Source organism: Panthera tigris, chromosome A3, assembly GCF_018350195.1.
Source record: "Panthera tigris isolate Pti1 chromosome A3, P.tigris_Pti1_mat1.1, whole genome shotgun sequence".
NCBI lineage: Eukaryota > Metazoa > Chordata > Mammalia > Carnivora > Felidae > Panthera > Panthera tigris.
Genome location: NC_056662.1, coordinates 97542122 through 97565700, shown reverse-complemented (window position 1 = coordinate 97565700; position 23579 = coordinate 97542122). Strand labels below are relative to the sequence as shown.

The following is a 23579-nucleotide window of genomic DNA, read 5'->3' as shown; positions in this document are numbered from 1 at the left end:
CCAGGCTCTGAGATGTCAGCACAGAGCCTAATGCCAGGCTAGAACTCACGAACTGTGAGATCATGACCTGAACCAAAGTCAAATGCTTAACTGTCTGAGCCACCCAGGCACCCCACAAACCATGAGATCTTGACCTAAGCGGACACCAAGAATCAGACGCTTAACTGACTGAGCCACCCAGGTGTCCCACAAGCAAACCATTTTCAAAAATTCTGCCAAAATCTGATCAAGTTAGTCATGTTGGAGGTACTCAATAGCTTTCCCCTATATATAGAGCCAGAAATCAGTGCTCTATCCCCAACACATAGGAATGTGCCTGGTACAGAAAACAGAAACATGAAATTATTTGGACTGGAATAATTTTGTCTAGATCTGTATGATTGAAATAATGAAGAAACCTCTATTCATTCTTATTCACTCATCCATTCATTCACACAATAAGTCTATTGAGTTCCTACATGGTACCAGGCTGAACTGAGTTATGTGACAGATAGCTGGATAAGAAATTCATACATTAGCAATTATAACACACAGACAAAAGACAACGAACTTTTAAGAAGGCAGAGATTAAGTGTTTTGGTAACTCAGGTTTGGGAAGAGGGAGTGAGCTCAAAAAATGAAGGGATGCAAATCAGCAATGGTCTCAAAGGGGGTGGGGCATTCAAGTTAGATCTTCAAATAGGAAAACTTTTTAAGAAATTTCACATGGACTCTGAAGATCGTTTGAGCCCTTTACCTCCAGATCACACCATGCTCCTGTTGTTCTGTGTTCCTTCTTTTCTTTCATATCATTAAGAATATCTTTATCTCTGTAAGTAATATAATATTTAACTAAAAGTAAAATGGTTAAGAGGTCATATTAACTTATGAATAAAGAGTCTGGCTGCAAGGTATGCCAAGAGTTGGGGGCCATCCCATACTGGTGTCTCCAAGAACTCTAGTGCTTCCATGTCTGTTATCATCTGTCTTTCAGCAGTTTCTTCCCCCACTGGAGCACAAACAGTATGGAGATTCCAGCTTCCTGTAATTATAACCATACAGAGCAAAGAAGAAACAATGCATTCCCTTCAATATGTCCCTTTGCTAGGGAGGAAGGCTTTCCAGAGCCCCTGAAGACTTTTTCCCACTTCCCATTGGCCAGCAGGGAATCATAAGCCATTGTTCTGGGTGCAAGTGGAGAGAGTAGAGAGTGGAGGGTAGTAGGTAAAAAAGCAAATATTCAGTGTTTTCAATACTAACTGGGAAGACAGGCTCTGTCAGCAAGGAAAAAAAGGATGAAGTTGAGTTCTTAGTAGGTAACCAATAGCATCTTCCTCCCTTCCTCCCTTCCTCAGCCTTCTCTTCCCACCTAGCTCTTCGTGCTGGCATCCTTCCTCTGAACTCCTTTCACAACCTTTGCCTATTTGAGTCATTTGACAGAGACAATGAGCGATATTTTTAGTTTCTGTTTTGTGAAGATGTCTGCCGTTAGTTTCTCAGGGCTTCTATAACAAAGTGCCATAAACAGAAAGACTGAAACAACGGCTATTTGCCTCACAGTTTTGGAGGCTACAAGTCTGAGATCGAGGTGTTGCCAAGACCATACTGTCTCAGAAGGTACTGGGAAAAAAAGCTGTCCCAGGCTTCTCTCCTAGCTTCTGACACTTCCTGAATTTGTGGCAATATAATTCCAATCCTCACATGGTGTTTTCCCTGTGTACATGCCCAAATTTCCCCTTTTCACAAAGTTGTATTAGACTGGGGCATTTTCTAATGATCTCATCTTACTAGAACATCTGAAAAGACCTTATTTTCAAATAAAGTTGCATTCACAGATACTGAATGTTAGAACTTCAGTACTTTTTTTGGATGAGACATTTTAACCCATAGAAAGGTCTACCCGTCCTATTGAGAAAGTAAACAACTTCCAAGCAAGAACATTTTATTAAACATATGTTTCACTGAGAGCAGGTAGCAGAAGGCTTTAAACATAATCATTGCTTAATAAATATTCTGATTGATCATGGTTCATATCGTCCTCTCTTGACTCAGTGTTAACCCAAAATAAGGTCCAACAAATTTCAATAAATCTTCTATGAAGGAAAAAATAAATCACCAAGGACAGAGATTTGGCAATAAGAATGTAGTACCATGGGTTAAATTCTTTTACACAGTCTATTTCCCCTCTGGGAAATTTCAAAGACTTTAACATGTCATATAATGTGGATCTCTCAAAGGGGGGGATGAGTTATTTGGTATTTCTCAAACATAAGGGCCATTTTTAGTTTCCCCACAGAAAACACTTGTTAATCTCCACATGAACAGTATCATGCTATAAATACTATTTGGGAAATCTGTTCATTAGGAACTGGCTCAGAGATAACAGCTAAAGAAACAAATAGATCTAACTTTATCAGTTCCCAATTTGTATGCTAAATCACACATCTAATCCATTTTTAATAGATAAATCTTTTGGTTTTATGATATACTATTTTTAATGAACACAAAGATTTAAATATTTTGCAGCCTTAAAATAAAAACCATCCAAAGAGAGTATGATTTTTTTTTTGTAGAAAGACAGATTTAGATGCTCTTATTATCTTTACATTCTGTTTAGATAACTAAAAGTGTCTACTGATATTATTATATATTGGATTATTCATACTTCCTCCTTTTACAATATTTCATATGTAGTTGGTTGTATGATTTGTTCAATTGGTAGTTTTCAGATTTGGTCACATTTAACTGTGATCATGCAGGAATATGATAAAAAGGGCCTCAAGTTAGAACTGAAAGGGATAAGAGAGAAAAGAGGAAAATATGAAAAGCCAAAGGTATGCACTGAGGAAACTTATTTAAATGTTATTTAGATCAGATCACACTAACACTCAGAAAGGCGGGTGCACCAAGATTAAACTCCTGACCCCAACATTCCAAACTCCTATCTGTTTTTCAAAACCCAGCAAGATGGCAGCCCAAGAAGCCTTCTGCCTGTTTTCTCTGGGAATATTGGTTTCCTTTCTCTGATCCTGGAGGGAGTTGCTCTCTGCCTTAAAGCCAAGCTAGAAAGGCTTGACTCCATGTAGTTCAGAGTAAGACAAAAGGTTAATATCCAAAAAAATAGAGTTTATACAGCTTAAAAGCAAAAGAACAATCTGATTAAAAATGAACAGAAAATCTAAATAGACATTTTTCCAAAGAAGATATAAAAATGGCCAAAGGTTGGGGCGCCTGGGTGGCTCAGTCGGTTAAGCGTCCGACTTCGGCTCAGGTCACGATCTCGTGGTCCGTGAGTTCGAGCCCCGCGTCAGGCTCTGTGCTGACAGCTCGGAGCCTGGAGCCTGTTTCCGATTCTGTGTCTCCCTCTCTCTCTGCCCCTCCCCCGTTCATGCTCTGTCTCTCTCTGTCTCAAAAATGAATAAACGTTAAAAAAAAAATGGCCAAAGGTATATGAAAAGATGCTCAACATGAGTAATCATCAAAAAGTGCAAATCTAAATCACAATGTGATATCATCTCATACATGTTAGAATGGCTATTATCAAAAAGGCAAGAAATAACAAATGTTGGCAAGGATGTGAACAAAAGGGAACCCTTGTGCAGCCACTGTAGAAAACAGAACGGAGATGCCTCAAGAACCTAAAAATAGAACTACCATATGATCTAGCAATTCAATTCTGGGAATATATACAAAACAATGAAATCACTAACTGGAAAAGATTTATGTACCCACATGTTAACTGTAGCATCATTTGCAACAGCCAAGACACGGAAACAACCTAAGTGTCCACTGATGGATGAGTGGATAAAGAAGTTGCGATGTATACACACAATGGAATATTATTCCGCCATAAAGAAAGAATGAAATCTTGTCATGTGCAATAACACGGATGGACTTGAGGTCATTATACTAAATAAAATAAGTCAGAGGAAGACAAATATAACATCATCTCACTTATATGTAGAATCTAAAAGATCAACAAATAGGTGCGCCTGGGTGGCTCAGTTGGTTAAGTGTCCAAATCTTGATTTCAGCTCAAGTCATGATCTCACAGTTGGTGAGATCGAGCCCCACATTGACTAATAGCACAGAACCTGCTTGGGATTCTCTCTCTCTCTCTCTGCACCTCCCCCACTGGTGCACACACTCTCTCTCTCTCTCCCTCTTTCTCTCAAAATAAATAAACTTTAAAAGGATTTTTAAAAAAGACCAACAAATAAAAAGAAAACAAAAAACAAGATCATGGATACAAAGAGGACAGACGGGTGGTTGCCAGAGGTGCGGGTGGAATGAAGGGAAAAATGGGTGAAGAATGTCAAAAGGCATTATTTCCAGTTACAAAATAAGGCCTGGGGATGTAATGTACAGCATGGCGACTACAGTCAATATTACTATTATTACATTTTTGAAAGTTACCTAGAGTAAATCTTAAAAGTCTTCATCCAGAGAAAAAAGAATTTTGTTACTATGTATACTGGTGGATGTTAACTAGACTTACCATGGTGATCATTTCACAATGTATACAAGTATCAGATCATTATGTTGTTCACCTGAAACTAATATGTCACTTATACTCCAATTAAAAAAAAAATCTAACCTTCACTCAGGACTCTTACTCTAGCAAGGCTGAATTTTTTACCAAATTGATTTGATTGCAGAAACCATGACAGCTTGAGGGTTCTGAAATAAATAGACACTCAGGCTTGAACCTCCAGTCATTGGATCCTCAAGTTGGTAGAGTTTGAACTCAAAAGAGACTTCGTTGAACACTAGTTGTATTAACTTCAGGCTTTGTATTTTTGGAGCATACTACTTAGACTCTCTATTCCTTAGTTTTTCCTTCAGCAAAATGGGTTCAGGGATATTGATTAGGTTGAAGAGTATGAAATTCCTGTTTTTGAAAGTCAAAATATTCAAATATGACAATTTCCCATACTTCAACTTACTGTACAGAATATTATGATGAAAATTTTTCATGAATGTGAAACTAAAGTTCCTGGTCTGCGGCTTCAGAGCAGCAGTAACAGAAATTATTATCTGTAAGTTTTTATCTAAAGGAAACTTTATTCCATATTAAACACTGGAAGCTACAGAAAGGAGGTACTGGTCACTCCCAAGGAAACTCCTGATTTTATCAGAAACTCCAAACTCAAATTTCAAAATTTCAACAGTACATCTTTGCATTCATTTATGCTTTAAAAGAAAAACAATGTAAATATAAGAAGCCTCAACATGTGTTATTTTCATGGATATTTGATTCACAAACATATTAGCTTAAGCCAGAAGGTTTTCCTAAAGGTTCAGCCTCTCTTCCTAAACAAAGGAGTTAAGAATAAGAACTTAAATTGTTTTTAAACAGAGAAAAATGATTTATTGTCACTGCCTGAAACAAATCTGTCTAACAGCTGTTTGCCAACCATACAACAGAAAAATAGAATCCTATTTTGAGACTCTGCTAGATCTGGTGCTACTTCTAAGGCCAAAGTTGCAGTTTGAAACAGTGAGATTAGAGTTGGCAGAGTCTGCTCTGGCCACCTGGGCTCAGGTTTGGAAACAAGGCTGGACATGCTGTTGCCTTTAGCATGACTTCAGGCAAAAGTTCTATACTCCAATCAGCACCAGCTATACAGGTCTACGTTGGCTACAGACAGACCATTCTTCGCTAACAATGTAGGCAGTATATTAAATCAGACTTCTGAAGCTGACTCTTTCAGTTTCAAGGTTGGAAGTATTACACACGATAGACAACAGCAACAACAACAACCAAGAGTCAGCATTTGGTGCTAGGAAGTCATACATTAGGATGAAAAAAAATGAGGGACAGACTTCACTTGCAACAATACCTAGGAAATATTAGGTCTGGGCTTGACACTGATCATCACTGCCATCGAGTTCTGCATCCCTAGTCCACCCCGAGAGAGATGTACCTGGTTCCAGGACTCTCCAAGCAAAGGCTGATAATGATGTTTTTGTCTCTTTGGTTGCCATCCTTTCTCCTAAATTTGATGAAGCCTGTTGGTCTTGAAATACATACAGGATGACACAATGATGTTTTTATTTTTGAATTTAGATACAAATATAATGTTAAACTAGAAGTATGACTGGTTCTTAGCGATTTCATTTGAGGGATTTGGAAGGTTGTCTGTGCTTGAACAGCCAACACTGTGAATTGGCTGCCGTAGATAAGAGTTAAAACCACACTCAGTCAATATCATATAAATGAAGTTCTCTGGTCCTCTTCCCAATGCAATCCAAAGTAATAGGAATCGTGTTCATTTCTGTTTCCATGCAGTTAGGTGGTAGAAGCCACTTGTGGGATTTCTGTCTTCCCCTACCTAATCTCAGATAACCCAGTACTCCCAGGGTCTGGCAAACCTATGGAAGAATGCTTCCTTTCTTTCTTGATTTTACTTGCCTTCTACATGTGTTTACAGTTACAACTCTTTTTTTGTTTTCTGGCTAAGGACCTTTCTACTCTCCCCTTTGGGATGAAGAGGATTTGCTCATACATGATGAATCCATATTCTATGTGTAAGGCCCTCCTGGGTCAGAGGACAGAGCCTACTCTTTTTCTCTTTAAAGTGAGGAAACTATCCATTAACTAGATAATCCCAAGAAATAGCTGTTCTTAAGGTGAATTAGTCTATCTTCCATCTTTTAAAATAGAAACATATAGGGACACCTGGGTGGCTGAGGTGGTTGAGCGTCCGACTTCGGTTCAGGTTATGATCTCACTGTTTGTGAGTTCGAGCCCCATGTCAGGTTCTGTGCTGACAGCTCAGAGCCTGGAGCCTGCTTCGGATTCTGTGTCTCCCTTTCTCTCTGCTCCTCCCTTGTTCACACTCTCTCTTTCTCTCTCAAAAATAAATAAACATTAAACAAAATTAAAATAGAAACATATAGACTCCCTTGTTAGTGAACTAGAAGAGAGATTTTAAAATTCAGGACTATTATTCCAACAATTTATCAACCTCTCTTTTTGTGAGTTTCAATGCCTATATTTCAAATTTTAATAGTTTATAAAAAGAGAGTAATAGACATCCTTTAAAACTCCACTGCTCAGGGTCAGCTAATTTACTCTTCTCCCCACATTAGAGTCTTATTCTTTTCCCTTCCCAATCTGCCACTGGGATCTCTCTTCTATGGTCTCATTCTGGTGGTAAGTTTCTGGGAAAACTTTGCTTAGCCACCAACTATGATTTTAACTAAGGTTTTCTGGATTCACAGATTTTGTTGTCACTTCTGCTAATAAACCTGGCAGTAAAAAAGTCAGGCCTTAGCAGATTGTACATTGGGTTTGTGACCTTTAAGAATCCTTGGCAATCATGCTGGATAAGAGATTTGTTTATGTATATGTTGGGCCCAGAATATCACTTATACATTTTTTTTCTTTTCTGCCACCTTATTTCATTGAGTCTATAGGAACGAGGGAAATTTCTTTGAAACACAAGTCAATATATGTATCCTGAATTTTTTACATGTCAAAATTAGAAGAATAGTCACCATGTGAATTATAATAGTTCAATTATGATTATTTTTTTTCTCAATTTTAGAAGAAATATGTATGCATGACCTGAATTCACTTCTACTGGTATCAAGACCATCTTATGCTTGACTAGATCACTAAGATTACGCTTGGTCATGAGAACCAAGTTAACTATAAAATTTGATTTCAATTATCAACAGTAAGTTCTCAGCTTTTATATGGTCAGTATAAGAGTAGAAAGAATGAAAAATATTTATAACTAGGTGCTCAGAGATTGAAAAGCAAAAGAAAGTCCATTTTGAAATCACAGGTGCCAGAATCGACTCCCTTCTTATTCTTAAAGCATGTTTACACATCATTTAGCCATTGTCAAAGAAATTGCCCTGGACAGAGTTAAATAGGCAAGGAAACTTTAAGAGTATTGCCATAAGGGAGAGAAACCAAACTCAATTTTACTGAAACAAAAGGCAGAAGCATATTTAAATGTTGGGGTGAGCTAGTGGAAGGGTACTAGAGTGCTTTAGCTGGTAGGTTGGTCAGATTAGGCCACCTGTGGTTGTTAATTGTTGCTCTTCTAAGTTAGGTTCCTACCCATTCACAGAGATTTGGGAGGTAGGTCTACTATCTTCCTTGATTAGGTTTCAAAAAGCTCCCAGGTCTTTGAGAAAGATATTCCTACATCTTAAAACTGGCAACTGGCTTTTAAGATTTATACTTCTCAGGGGCAGAGAACAAAATTTGCATTTCAAGTATTCTGAAGCATATGCTCTAAGAGGGAGGAACCTACAATTATGAAGAAACCTATCTAAAATTTAGTCAAGCTGATGGGGACATTAAGGTCATGTTAGCCACCATCCCACTGATCAAAGTCATTCATGCAGCCAGGGTAATTGTGATCATAACAAATTACTTAAACAGATGACAATGCGTATCCAACCAAACTATTAAGGGCTAATATTCCCTTCACTTCATCAGTGCAGAAGCTAATAATTTGATTCCTCAACTCAAACATATCAGCATAAAGCGGTGTCTGAATGGTTCAGCTGGTTGCACATCAGACTCTTGATTTCAGCTTAGGTCATGATCTCAGGGTTGTGGGATCAAGCCTCACATCAGGCTATGCACTGAACGTGGAGCCTACTTAAGATTCTGTCTCCCTCTCTCTCTCTCTCTCTGCCCCTCTCCCCTGATCACGTGCTCTCTCTCTAAAACACAAAAAAATTTAAAAACTAAAAAAAACACATCAGCATGCCAAATTGGAATACTTCTTATTATGATTATTAATGCTGTATAAGGAGAGAAGCAATTCTGTCTTTCATATTTTTTTTCATTTCTCTTAAGAATTTAAGGCGGTAAACTATTTCATGTTTGCCTGTTTTGCAATATTCAAGAACACTGTTTAAAAATTGCTGTAATGACATATTTTAGAGAGTATTTGAATTTAGTGTCCACAGAAAAGGGGAAATTCAAAGAATCACCTCAATAAACCATCTCTCATTTCTCCAGATCCTTTGGAATTTTAGGAACAGCAAAGACATGTACTACTAAATAATGAAAATTGGTTCATACACTGGCAACCTGGGAATCTGCCCAGGCAGCTGCACAGAGACCCTTCAGCCAGGATTGCCCTCAAATTCTCTGAGCACATGGCTGATTAATCCCTTCATAACTACATTTACATATAGTCCTATGAAAATCAGTCTAAATGATTTCAGGGACACGGTCTTCTCTGTCAAAATAATAGTTCCAGAACACAGAATTCCAGAGGAGAAAATGCCACCAGCAGTGAGTACTTTGTTTTTGATAACTTTTAGGTAACTGCCTGTCTTCCCTTGAAGCACTTTTTTTTCAAATGGATTTGCCTAGACATGTTTGCTCGTTAAGCCCTTGGAGACAGCGCTAAATGGACCCTCTGTCCATTTCTCCCTTCGAGGCAGTCAACTTTCACTGGCCACTTCCCTAATGGCTTTTACAAAGCAGGCAAATAAAATCATTATGTATTTTATATCAACACACAGATTACATTTTGTTGTGTCTATCCCTTCTATTCCCAGAGATACTCTGAACTTTATTAATATATCTTAATTAATACATTAATATCTCTCTGGCCCAAGAAATATCACTAATCATTTAAAATTCCTCAAACAGAGCTTTGAGCAACTTTATGATAAATTTTTACCAGGTAAAGTGGGGTGCAGCAAAAATGCATTTAAATATTCCATTTGCATATAATGTAAAACTTGTTTTTCTAGCATAAAAAAAGAAAAACTTCTTACACTTCGCTTGTTTTGGTCAATAGATGAAATTAAATCACATATAATGATTAATTTTAATATTTTAATCTAAGTTTCTATTTTTCAAAATAGAAAAAAATTATCTACCTTGCAGCTATGTTGTAAATACCAAATGTGATTATATGTAATATTTGTGTTTGTATATGTATTTTCAAATGAATATATGTATGTGCATAGATGTGTGTAGGCATATGTGTATATAAATACACATACATATTCCTTAGCCGCCATTTGCATCATACTAAACATTTCATATACTTTAGATAGAGTAATTGTTTTTTTCTTGTAATTATTGTGTACCTGTGGTATTCAGACTTCACTGGAATTTTAACATGACCCAGCAAATTACCTTACAAGAATAATTAAGGAAAGTTTTAAGAAAAAATTTTGAAAAAAAAATTCAAACATATCAGGGATGACATGCCAGACAGATGGAGTAGAAGGTGAGGAAAAATAAATGTAGATGTACAAAATGGTGCATCTGACCTAAAGAGATCATTTGGCAAGGCAGAGTAATAGGAGTATGAGATGTTTACTATAGGAAATTATGTAAGGGCTTTGAATCAGGCTATACTACAGTCATTTTGTGCTGAACAGTCAAATGCTAAAGACCTGTCTATTAAAATCAGACATATAACAATGCAGCTGTGTGTTGGAACAAATTAGTTACTACTTCTCTCAGGCTGGATTGGTGTTTATAAAGAAAATAAATATCATGAATAAAATGTGGATGGGGTATTGGTTCTTTGAATGAAGACTCTCAAAGAATAGGTTACCAAATTTAAACTGGATTGGAGAATATAACTGGGACCAATGCCAAAGTAGGGACATCTTATTTTCTCATCTTAGATTTTAGTACCTATGTATGGAGAAATCTAGGTCATAATGCAGTCTTAATACATTAACCAGCCAGCTGCCCAGAGGTCACTGTCTGCTTTACAGATCCATGTTCTACCAGGGCAGCGCCCACAGTGCCTTCTCAACGATGAGACTCTGTCATCTGGGAACCACAGCCCAAGGAACATGAAGGTTTTACTATTTTCACATAATGGGAAAGTTATTCCTCTCAAGGAAAGAGTGAAAAGAGTGTAAGGGACCTTGATTTTGTAGGAAAACAGAAGTTCCCATTTCTACGGCAAGATTAGGGTTTTTCTTTTAATCACTATGAAGCATCTACATTAAATGTCACTGTTGTGGAAGTTCTAGCCCATGTAAATATGACGTGGAAACAAGAATAGAAATAAAGCCATAATTATTTTATATAAAATGATTTAGGAAAGTGTTTGGAAGTGACTGGGCGCAATAGAGTTATATAAAGTAGTGTGTCTTTATGTCAGAAATCACAAGTTAGAAAATAAAATTTAATGAAATCCTATTCCCACTACAATAGAACATAGAAAGATACATGGACGTATCTAAAACATAATCCTAGTGAAAAAGAGGCAGAAATTTTTATTGAGAGACAATATGCATATCTGATTAAAGGAGACACATAATGGTGATATATATCTGAGTGGGTTGATTAAAAAGTTTAAATATGGATATCATTCAAATATATCCATTTGAATAATGATAGCGGAAACTAATTTTGTTCTTTAAAAAAATTTTTTTTTAGTTAGAGAGCACGCAGGTGGGTGAGGGGGGCAGAGGGAGAGAGAGTGAGAGAATCTTAAGCAGTTCCACACCAAGCGTAGAGCCAGATGCGGGCTTGATCCTATGACCCTGGAATAATGGCTTGAGTCAAATACCGAGTCAGATGCTTAACTAACTGAGCCACCCAGGCACCTCAAAACCAATTTCATTCTTAAAGAGAACATACTATTTATGTATGTTTCATCTACATAAAGAATAACTATCCATAGGGCACTACAGTACTGAGTTTCCCAGAGGAAACAGACTTCAGGCTTGAAGATCAAACTCAATAGAATTATTGAGGAGCTATTCAGGAGGTATGAGCAGGTGAAGGCATAGACATGGGGTAGTGAAGCCTCCAGAGACTGGCAGCAGTGGAAGCCATTTACCACCTTAGGCCTGATAGAAGAAGAGAGGGAACTGGGTCGCTGGAGCCTAGACAAAGCTCATCTCCCTAGAATAGGGACGGCCATCTCACAGGATTTGTCCTGTGGAATGCAGCCTCTGTCATAATGGTGAGGGAGAAGGCTGGGGAGGGGACACCTACCTGACTGACCTCTTACTCTTCCTGAATTTCTGGCTCTTGCTATTATTAACCCACTGTCCAAACCCAACAAATATTCACGGGGCAGGAGTGAGTGGATCAGGCCAAGAAGCATGGATGGGAGAGGAGGGGAAAACATCCTAAACAGGAACCACAGGTATTTCTAATATAATAAAAATAATGGTTAATTCTGACATATGAGTAATACATTTATTGAAATAGTCATGTCTATGTAATCTGAGACAAGTAGAAAATGCAGAACACTACTTATAAATATACAACTATAGATTAGTTACCTTATGTTACATTATGCAATGGAAACAAATAACACCAAAATCCCAGTGGTTTACAATGACAAGGGCTTATTTCCTGCTTAATCATGTGCCTACTGCCTGTCAGATGTGGCTTTGCTCCAACTGACTTCACTCTAGTCCTAGGCTGAAAAAACATACTCAATCTAGAATGTACTGGTCTCTTGGCAGAGAAAAAAGGGATGTGGTAAACTACATGCTGGCTTATAAAGCTTATGAATTTCACATGGAAAGCTTAATGTTATCCTTACTCACATTTCACTGGCTAAAGAAAGTCATGTGACCAAGCCCAATGTCACTACTGGTGGGCAGATTTAAGCATTCTTGGTGGGGAAGGATGGTGGTGGGCAAAACCCTTAAAAGTCTGTTTCTTCGTTTTTAAGTTTTGTGTTTTTTTTGTTTTGCTTTTTGTTTTGTTTTGTTTTGTTTTTGTTGTCGTTGTTTTTAATCTTGAGAGAGTGTGAGTAGGGTAGGGATAGAGAGAGAGAGGAAGAGAGAGAATCCCACGCAGGCTCTGTCCTGGCAGCATGGAGCCCCATGCAGGGCTCAGACTCATGAACCATGAGATCATGACCAGAGCCAAAACCATGGGGCCACCCATGTGCCCCAAAAGTTTATTTTAATTTTTGTTAACAGATAATATAATTTATCACATTCCTTTATTTGTGAGTTGATATTTGATAATGAAAGCATAAAATATCAATTGAAAGCCCATGTAAAAATGTGTTCATATAATTACATAGCCATAATGAGTTGAAGATAGAAGGGAGCTGGACCAATATCTGGATTTTACTAATGTAGGAAATGAGCCTCAGAAAGATGTAATGATGTGTCCAAGGTCATAACATTCAACAACTTGGATCAGATTGGTAATATCTAATTCTGCACTTAGGCCTCTTTCCAGCACAGGTCAGTTCTTTGTGAACAGGTTTTGTTAGGAAGGAAGAAGCTTGTCTTTTATGAATTTAATCCTATTTGTTGAAGGTCAATACCAATCACATTTAGGTACGAGGTATAATGCATTTTTAAGGACCTGCAGAGAGGTCACTGTCAATTCATTCTTCTTCAAATCTCTCTTCTATATCTACCTCTGTATACAAGAGAGCGAGTAACAGAAAGATCACTTGGTGTTTGATGGGGATAGAGAATACAGGCACCAGTCTCAGATTTCAAAAATCACATGTTTTCTCTTCCATAAAATCTCCTAGATTAACTCTTGATAAGCAACTAATTTCTGGGCCATGATCTTCTTATGGGGAATTATAAAGAAGATACAAATAAACTGATATATTTAGGTAGAGAGGCAATCAAAACATCTTTGTTGCAAAGGTTGTCCAGAAACCTTTCATTAATGCTGTGTAACCACTGAGTTAATTGACTTCCCTGTTTGAAATAACAGGCCAAATCATAGTAGTGGAAAAGAAGGGACTGCAATGGCAAGCTTTCCCTTTGTCACCTGAGAGGACAAAACCCAGTACTAACCGTCTATCACCTTTATCCGTCAGAATAATGAGAAGACAGCTTTCAGATTGGCCTCCTAGGAATCACTACCCTTTATAAGATAATCAAATCTGACATGTTGTTTATAGGTTGAATATTGTTAAGTTTGGGATGCTTATAATGTACAGTTGTAGGTTATATTCTAATTTGTTGGCATTTTCTCATCTGACAAAACAAAGTTACTAAAAAAATAACAATAGCCACTCCAATGTGTGTGTGTGTGTGTGTGTGTGTGTGTAGGTGAATTTGTAGCTGCTAAAGATACTTGCAACTTGCAATGATTTGGTAAGTATGTGACATTTATCCTTAACTGCTCCTCATAAAAGAATACTCAGAACTGCCTCTAACTCCTACTTCAATCTGTGTGGCATTATCAAAATTTGGTTAGACTGGAGCTTTCAGAATTTTAATGAGGTCGAGGAGTTAGACAAACAATGACTAATTTATAGGAAGGTCACCTTCAAAGTACAGTGAACATAGTTTTGTAATACAGCAAGAAAGATGATGCAAAAGAATGGGAGTTAAAAAAAAAACATTTTCTTATGTGCTCCAAACAGTAGGTTTACTACTGAATTATAACTCATCTGACAAGGCAACGGGATATTTTATTCATTGTGTTTAGACATTTTGATAAAAGTTTGGCTCAACTATAATGGGACAATTTGAGTGGGGACAAATCATCAGAGCCCACCAGACTGACTGAACATCTTTGTGCTTATTTGGTGTGTCTACTTCTCATTCTTTAAATATAACTGTCACGCTATTCTCAGAGACCGAAAGTACTTGCCTGCCATGAGCAGAATCTTGCCTGTGACCTTTGGTGTTCTCTCTGTTAAGCCATGTCAGTTCTCTCTCTCTTTTTAAATTTTTTCAATGTTGATGTATTATTTTGAGGGACAGAGAAAGATGGAGCATAAGCAGAGGAGAGGCAGAGAGAGAGAAGGAAAGGGAGATGCAGAATCCAAAAAAGGCTCCATGCTCTGAGCTGTCAGCACAGACCCCAACGTGGGTCCTGAACACACAGACTGTGAGATCATGACCTGAACTGAAGTCAACTGCTTAACCAACTGAGCCACCCAGGCACTCCCATGTCAGTTCTTATATAGATGCTCTCATGTACTTCAAGAGAAACTCCACACACAACGGGAACTTGACCAGACAATGAAATGTATAAAACTGAACATGGGCTCTAATTCCTACCAGGCCAAAGTGACTGCCTCACACATTTAAAAAGGTAGTTTCAAGTCAGTAAGCATTTGTCTAGGGAATGCAAACCAGCTTAACTATTCAATGAAAAAATATAAGAAGCAATTCACTGTTAAACAAAGTAGCTACATGCATATGGCAAAAAAAAAAACACAAAAAAAAAACAAAAAAAACAAAAAAAAAACCTACTATTTTATTAACAACGGTTTCTCTTTCCTAGCTTTTAGAGCATCCAGTCAAAATTTGACTGGATTCATACAAAAACGTTTCCACCTTCCAGAGGATGATTTTTGCCTAAAATAACCCACAGAACATTTGGGAATGTCCCAAATTATAGTTGCTATGTCAAATAAATCACATCTACTATTTTGTAATTTTAACTACTAAAACATATTAGGAAATATGGCCTGTCATTCTTTTGGCTGAAGCACATGATTAAGCAGCTTGGTGAATGGAATGAACAGGTGCTGGGATGAAAATCAGAAAGCCCATTCATCTTCATGCTTCCAGGGGAAAATAAACCTTTTGGGGATTTCAACCAGTAGGACATCACTTTCTTGTTTTGGTAGTTTAGTGTGTTTTGGGTGTTTCAGAGCTTTTTCCGATAATTTCATGTTAGTAATGTGGGAGACAATCATATAATGAATTGCTTGCAGTACGTTTGATGCCTCATTGTTAAATCATACCAACCATTAGGAGGGAAGAAAGTTGCTTCCCACCATTTGGGCATTACTGAATGATATATATCTTTTAGATACTAAGTGATGATATTAGACAGTGAACTCTGAATTCAAGAGTATGTCTAAATCCTTAATATCACATGTTCTTTACATATAATAGCTATCAAAAATGTTGGTTGAAGGACTGAATAGAAAATAACAATTAACTCAACAGGCAGATATTGCTTCTGTCCCTGGGATATCCTATATACTGTCCCCTATACTTGGTTCAAGCTCATTCATCCTTTATATTTATCATCAGAAATCACCTCTGACAGGTGTCCTTCCCTGGTCATACCCCAAAGAGAGATGATTACTCTCTTTTCCGAGCTATCTTGATACCATCTGTATGATGTTATGTTGTGTATATATACGCTTTTAAAGTTTGTTTAAATGTATCTCACTTCTGTGATTGAAGAGAATTCCTTTTGGTCATAGAATAGGGTTTTCTCTACTTAAAGGTGTGTGGTTATAAATATTCTATCTTGGGGCACCTGGGTGGCTCAGTCGGTTGAGCCTCCGACTTCAGCTCAGGTCATGATCTCACGGCTCGTGGGTTCAAGCCCCTTGTCAGGCTCTGTGCTGATGGCTCAGAGCCTGGAGCCTGCTTGGGCTTCTGTGTCTCCTCTCTGTGCCCCTCCCCTGCTCGTGTTCTGTCTCTGTCTCTCAAAACTAAATAAACATTAAAAATAAATAAATAAATAAATAAATAAATAAATAAATAAATAATTTATCTAGTATAGGCTATGTAATAGACTTTTGCTACAACTGGATAAATCCAGGATGGGTAAATGGGTTGAAGGAAAACGTGGTATCTTTACATCTGAATTTCCAAATATCTTAAAGGTTTTTGTTGTTGTTGTTTATTTATTTTTGAGACAGAGACAGAGACAGAGTGTGAGCAGGGGAGGAGCAGAGAGAAAGGGAGACACAGAATCTGAAGCAGGCTCCAGGCTAGGAGCTGTCAGCACAGAGCCCAACGCTGGGCCCAAACCCATGAACCATGAGATCATGACCTGAGCCAAAGTTGGACACTTAACTGACTGAGCCACTCAGGTGCCCCTAAATTTCCAAATATCTTTAAATAAGTATGATCTGTCATTAGCATGAAATCAGTTGAATGTGATATGTGAGCTATTAACTTTCTCTCCAATTGCTAAAGAAGAATCCTTTGAAGATCTACTTTTATCTAAATCCTGGAAAATGTATAGGAGTATGCCATAAATATAAGGGAGGAATGACATTTGGGGCAAATGTCATTGCAAATACAAAGCTACTGATCTGAAAGTTAGTCTGATTTATCCAATGTGATGAAGAGAAATTCACTGTTATACTAATAATAAGAAATGAAAATATAAATGTAGTCAGGAACAGGAATAAAGGTTTTATCCTATGACTATGGAAATGGAAAGCCAAAAAGAAGTATTCATTCATTTCTTTATTTTCTTTCTAAGCAGAAAAGTGATGTGATAAACCTTTAATCTAGAAAAAAAAAATGGCAGCAATGTGACAGATGGTTTGGAATGGGCATAAATCCATTTCTATGGAGAGCAGTTAAGAGGCTCAAGCACAAGAAAATGAAGACCCTTGGTGAATGAATGGCTTCATGGTTGAAGGGGAGTGGGAGGGAGGGGAAAGTGGGTGCCGGGCATTGAGGAGGGCATCTGTTGGGATGAGCACTGGGTGTTGTATGGAAACCAATTTGACAATAACTTTCATACTAAAAAAAGTATCAAATGACAAAATGGAGGAAAAAAATAAAAAATAAAAAGAAAAGAAAAATAAAGATACACCTAAAATACAATTGACCAAATATGTGACTATTTACATAGGGTTGAGAGACATATTGTACATTGTTTTTTGTTGCTACTTTTTGTTGTTTGTAATTCTAAGGTACTTGTTGGACTGTAGTATCATTAAGATATAAATAAATACAAGAACTGGGGGAGAAATGGTACATTACTTATAAAAGACTAAATTCTCTTACTGAAATATTAAATGTTACTGTATTTGCAGATGGAAATGTCCAGTAGGCACTATGAAATGAGTTTATCTCATGGGAGGGTTATCAGATTACAATTATAGATTTTGAATTTAATGACCTAGAGATAGTAGTTGAGGAAGTGGTAACAAATAAGGTCACTCAGTGAGTATGGGACAAAGAACAAAAAAAAATAAGTTTAGAATTTTGAAGATGACATTACTTTTGCGCTTAAGGATTAAATCCTGGAGAAAAACATCAACAAAAATGAACACACCTGAATACAAAAGAGGTAAGCACTCTAGTCAAAATATGTTTGGCTGCTGGCAGAACCCCTGACACTGAAAAACTGCTTACATGCCTGTTTAAGTTTAGAGGCATGCTGACAGGATGCTACAAACAAAATTACTTAAAAATGTTGCCATAAGACAGTGTTCCCAGGCCATAATCCAGTCTTCAGGTAACAGTGATGAATCATATAGAGTTACAGGAATTCCTTCTTTTATATGTCACATCTCCTTCTTAGTATGCTTGCTTCGGTCTTACTTTAGACACTACAGATTTTGCTAATCCAATGAGGAGGAAAGTTAAATGCAAAAAAAAATGCAAACCAAGGAACACAAAACAGCACAAGAGAAGATATTCCCCAAAGGTCCACAGCAATTCTTTTCTAGTTAGCTCATCAAAGTGTGTCCACAGAAAAATTAAAACTAATCATGAGGTGACTATGCAAATTTTAGAGTTTAACAGAGTAGAGCATTGAACTTTTCCTGGAGGTCAGTATCAAATAAGGGCAACAGAATTGGAGATAAGGAAGAGAGAGTTACAAGGAATAAGATTCACTCAAAAGTGACAACACACTCACACACACACACACACACACACACACACACACACACACAAATAGATTTGATGAACAGTGACATTACATTTTGAAAATTAATAATTAAGTAGTAATATATGGCCTATGAAAAGTGACATTTACCCACATGACACTCAAGCAAATATGACAAAATGTTAACAATAATTGACTCCAAGTGGAGTATAAACAGTTTCGCTACCTAGAAGATGCAGTTGTGGAGAGTGAACAGTGGAGCATTTGGGACAATAGCGCAGTGTGGTTTCCCCTTACAATGTCAAGAAGAAGATAATAACAGGTAGATATTTAAAGAACATGAAAAGCAAGATGATAAGTGTAAAATAATAATGAGAAACTATGTAGAATAATAATGGATGATGGAACTAATCCCGTTAAGGGAAGCTCTAGAGAAGCCAAAGGAAATTGATAGTTCAGTAAGAAAAATAAAAAGTGATGCTGAATGGGTCAGACCCTCTGAAAATTCCAGAGACCTAAACCAGGTAAAATGTCAGATTAGGGAAATCACAGGGTTAGCTGACAGTATATAGGGTTTCTCCCTATACAGAAGAATATTTCACTTGTTCTTCAGTCCTCTCCTCACTGTTAATTTTGAGAATTTACTCAAAAAAATTAAAATTGATATGTGAATCCAAACGATAAATGAGAAAACTCACTATTTTACATTTAGTTACATTTTGTGCACCATGACTAATAAATTAAGGGAACTTTAAATCTTCTCAAAGCTTTGCTTTGAATATATTTCCTAAAAATGCATTTCAAAGATGAACATGTATAAAGCTCAGTCCTTTTACTCTAGAATAAAACATCTTGGGTGCAAATGTAATATAATCATCTCTCAAAGAATTTGCATCAGTAGTCTGCTCAATTCAAGTTGTCTGGCTAATGTAGTAGGGAAAGGACTGATTACTATAGAGAAAGAAATCTCTGTAAAGAGCGTATCTTCTACTGGATATTTAGCTAATTAATTTGTTTCTGTTGGCATGCTCAACAGTCTCATATTTCACAAACACTGAATGATCTTATGGTAAATATTTCTTATTGCCCAAGGAGGCAAAAAAGAAGCAAGAATCATACTCTGTAATAGGAACAGATCTCCTTACTCCATACTCATTTTATACATGGGAAAGTGACTCCCAAAGTCACTCAGTGAGTTGGTGACAAAATTGGGACAAGAAGCAAGAACTTCACTTTTCTAGTCTAGTATCTTCTCTGCCACATAAAATAAAAATTAAAAATAAAAGGCTTGGGGTTTTGAATTTATGTCTCCTCCATGGAGTCTCAAGACAAACTATGATGGTGGACTCCTGAAAGATTTAATGAACCTAGTTCCTCCAGTCTTTCAATCTTTTCTCATTAGCTTGCTTTTGTGTAGCAATCCTAGTGAGCAAGAACAATCAACCAGGACTTTCACCATATTTTTGGTCTTTTATCCACCTTAGTACTAACTTTGTACTTTAATAAATACATATGTAAATGAACAAATAAAGTCCGTAGTTGCTAATTCAGTAGGATCTGTCTTAGGAACATTTATGTTTAACCCTTATACTCCTAGATTGGCTCCACATGACCAATTAGATTCTCGTGACCCTGCTGGTAGATCAACTGACTCAGTTGACATTTAGAATCATAAATTAGCTTCATTTGGACAAAAATCATGGCACTTGTATCTGTCAGGGTCCAAACTGGAAATGAGAAACTCACTCTTAGTATTTAAAATAGATGACACTTAGCACAGGGAGTTGGTTCAAATCCTGAGGGAACAGCAAAGAAGCCAAAAAGGGGAGCGTATCGCAACCCAAACACGAGCAACAGCAAGGGAAACTTTCACTCCTAGGAATATAAGGACAAAGGGAAGGAGTTCCTAGAGCCCAGGGCTCAAGAGTCAACTGGTAGAAGATGGAAACAGTGTGTAGCCCTCAGGTGGGAGGTGGAACTGTGAAGACCCTACCCAAACATATACCAGGACTGTCAGGGCCACAGGGTGAGGTGGGGCAGCAGGACACTCCATTTTCTCTTCCTCTCACCATGTAATCTCCTGGCAGCACTGGGCAGCACAAGGCAAGGAATTGAGGTAAAAAAAAAAAAAAAAAATGAAGACCAGATCAACATTGTTTCTCAAAATGTGATCCACAGAGTAACCACTATAGAATCAACAACTAGTGAAAATTCAGATTCCTGTCGCAGAAATCTGCATTAATTATTCAGAATCCTTGGGGGCTGACTGAGTGTGATTTAAAAACCTGCATATTTAATGAGCCAAAAGGTGTTTGAGCTCCAAATAGGAAAACTCAGGAATTACAGCTGACTAGAAACTGCTTAGGAATAAGAAGACCTTGGCTCAAAGTCTGCCTTACTGACTGTGGGGTCTTTGAAAGTTTAATTATCCAGGTCTCAGTTTTTATATCTAAAAATTGGAACACTATCATGTGTCATATATACAGTATAGGTCTGTGTGTGAGTTAAATGAGATAGTGTGGAATGCTAGAAATTAGAATATTAAAAGTGCTTTCAGGAGCCCTATCATCTATAACAACCAAGTTAAATTCAATTCTACTATGATAAGCTCCTTATTTGGTTTCTTGGGGCAATACTATATGGCCACCTTTATATACTGACCATATTTTAGTTACTATAACCATGATTTTTCTTGGACTTTTTAAACTTACATTTTATGTAACACACCAATTTTTGTTTTTTTTGTTTTTTTTTTTTTTTTGCACAATAACAGTTGTGGAGAAAATAATACTGGATTAGTATCTTTCAGTTGAAACTCAATTTATAATTTCTCTTTGATGTATTTTTAACATCTATTACCTGTATGTTCACTATGTTAAGTCAAATTCCCAATATAAATTTTTTCTTTCTATAAGTTATAGTTAATGATACTTCATGAAATCATAAAAAAAAAACTTTCATTTAAAAAAGAATATGCACATATTTTGGCTATTTTGAATAAGAAAATGAAAAGATTCTCTGAATTTCCTGTTAAATAGAGAAATTATTAATGTTCTATCTGATTGCAAGATGATATTATAATTTCATCATTTTAACTACTCAACACAATAACCTCAGCTTTGCAGCATAACAAATATGGTGGGTGGAGAGGGAAACAGCATTTATAAATGTGTATTAATGGCATAAATAAGATCTATACATCATATGGATCATTAAAACACACTTCATGGAAATATATATTCCCCAGTCTTACAGTTATACTGACTGAGGCATTGATATTTGATATACAATACTCCATGCCCATGTCTGGTGTAGGACTGGGCGAAGGTTTGAATTCATGTTACTCAATTTTTTAAAAAATCCATGAAAATTTTCCTGTATCAACTAGAAAACTATTGCATCTTTGTCTCTTTATTTCTTTTGTTAATTACAACAAGTCTATAAAGAAAAGTGCAAAAATTGTGAGGTGCATAACTTGATGAATATTGAAAAAGTGAACACACCAAAGGAATCAGCACCTAGATCAAGAGACGAACATGACCAGGACTCCAGAAACACTCATTATAGCATCTTCCGGGCACTAGCCACCTAAGGTTAAAGAAAAAAAAAAAATCTGTCCCTATTTCTAACATGATATATTTTTGCTTATTTTTGAAATGTAAGTAGCATTACATTGCCCATATTATTTCACATGTAGCTTCTTACTTTCATTTTTTTTTATTTTTTAATATAAGAAATTTACTGTCAAATTGGTTTCCATACAACACCCAGTGCTCATCCCAAAAGGTGCCCTCCTCAATACCCATCACCCACCCTCCCCTCCCTCCCACCCCCCATCAACCCTCAGTTTGTTCTCAGTTTTTAACAGTCTCTTATGCTTTGGCTCTCTTCCACTCTAACCTCTTTTTTTTTTTTTTTTCCCCTTCCCCTCCCCCATGGGTTTCTGTTAAGTTTCTCAGGATCCACACAAGACTGAAACCATATGGTATCTGTCTTTCTCTGTATGGCTTATTTCACTTAGCATCACACTCTCCAGTTCCATCCACGTTGCTACAAAAGGCCATATTTCATTTTTTCTCATTGCCACGTAGTATTCCATTGTGTATATAAACCACAATTTCTTTATCCATTCATCAGTTGATGGACATTTAGGCTCTTTCCATAATTTGGCTATTGTTGAGAGTGCTGCTATAAACACTGGGGTACAAGTGCCCCTATGCATCAGTACTCCTGTATCCCTTGGATAAACTCCTAGCAGTGCTATTGCTGGGTCATAGGGTAGGTCTATTTTTAATTTTCTGAGGAACCTCCACACTGCTTTCCAGAGCGGCTGCACCAATTTGCATTCCCACCAACAGTGCAAGAGGGTTCCCGTTTCTCCACATCCTCTCCAGCATCTATAGTCTCCTGATTTCTTCATTTTGGCCACTCTGACTGGGGTGAGGTGATATCTGAGTGTGGTTTTGATTTATATTTCCCTGATAAGGAGCGATGTTGAACATCTTTTCATGTGCCTGTTGGCCATCCGGATGTCTTCTTTAGAGAAGTGTCTATTCATGTTTTCTGCCCATTTCTTCACTGGGTTATTTGTTTTCCGGGTGTGGAGTTTGATGAACTCTTTATAGATTTTGGATACTAGCCCTTTGTCCGATATGTCATTTGCAAATATCTTTTCCCATTCTGTTGGTTGCCTTTTAGTTTTGTTGGTTGTTTCCTTTGCTGTGCAGAAGCTTTTTATCTTCATAAGGTCCCAGTAATTCACTTTTGCTTTTAATTCCCTTGCCTTTGGGGATGTGTCGGGTAAGAGATTGCTACGGCTGAGGTCAGAGAGGTCTTTTCCTGCTTTCTCCTCTAAGGTTTTGATGGTTTCCTGTCTCACATTCAGGTCCTTTATCCATTTTCAGTTTATTTTTGTGAATGGTGTGAGAAAGTGGTCTAGTTTCAACCTTCTGCATGTTGCTGTCCAGTTCTCCCAGCACCATTTGTTAAAGAGACTGTCTTTTTTCCACTGGATGTTCTTTCCTGCTTTGTCAAAGATGAGTTGGCCATACGTTTGTGGGTCTAGTTCTGGGGTTTCTATTCTATTCCATTG

At 37.1% G+C, this 23579-nt stretch overlaps 1 long non-coding RNA gene across 3 annotated transcripts in view; it reads left to right on the top strand.

Annotated features, from left to right (window-relative positions):
• The first annotated feature begins 11832 nt into the window (after positions 1 to 11832).
• The window catches only part of LOC122237049, a 40189-nt gene continuing 28442 nt past the window's right edge, over positions 11833 to 23579 (top strand). Inside the window, exon 1 of one of the 3 annotated variants that reach the window (XR_006215249.1) lies at positions 11833 to 12092. This is a non-coding gene — a long non-coding RNA (uncharacterized LOC122237049). The remainder of the gene's footprint in view (positions 12093 to 23579) is intronic. The other 2 variants (XR_006215250.1, XR_006215248.1) reach the window with 2 other exon arrangements.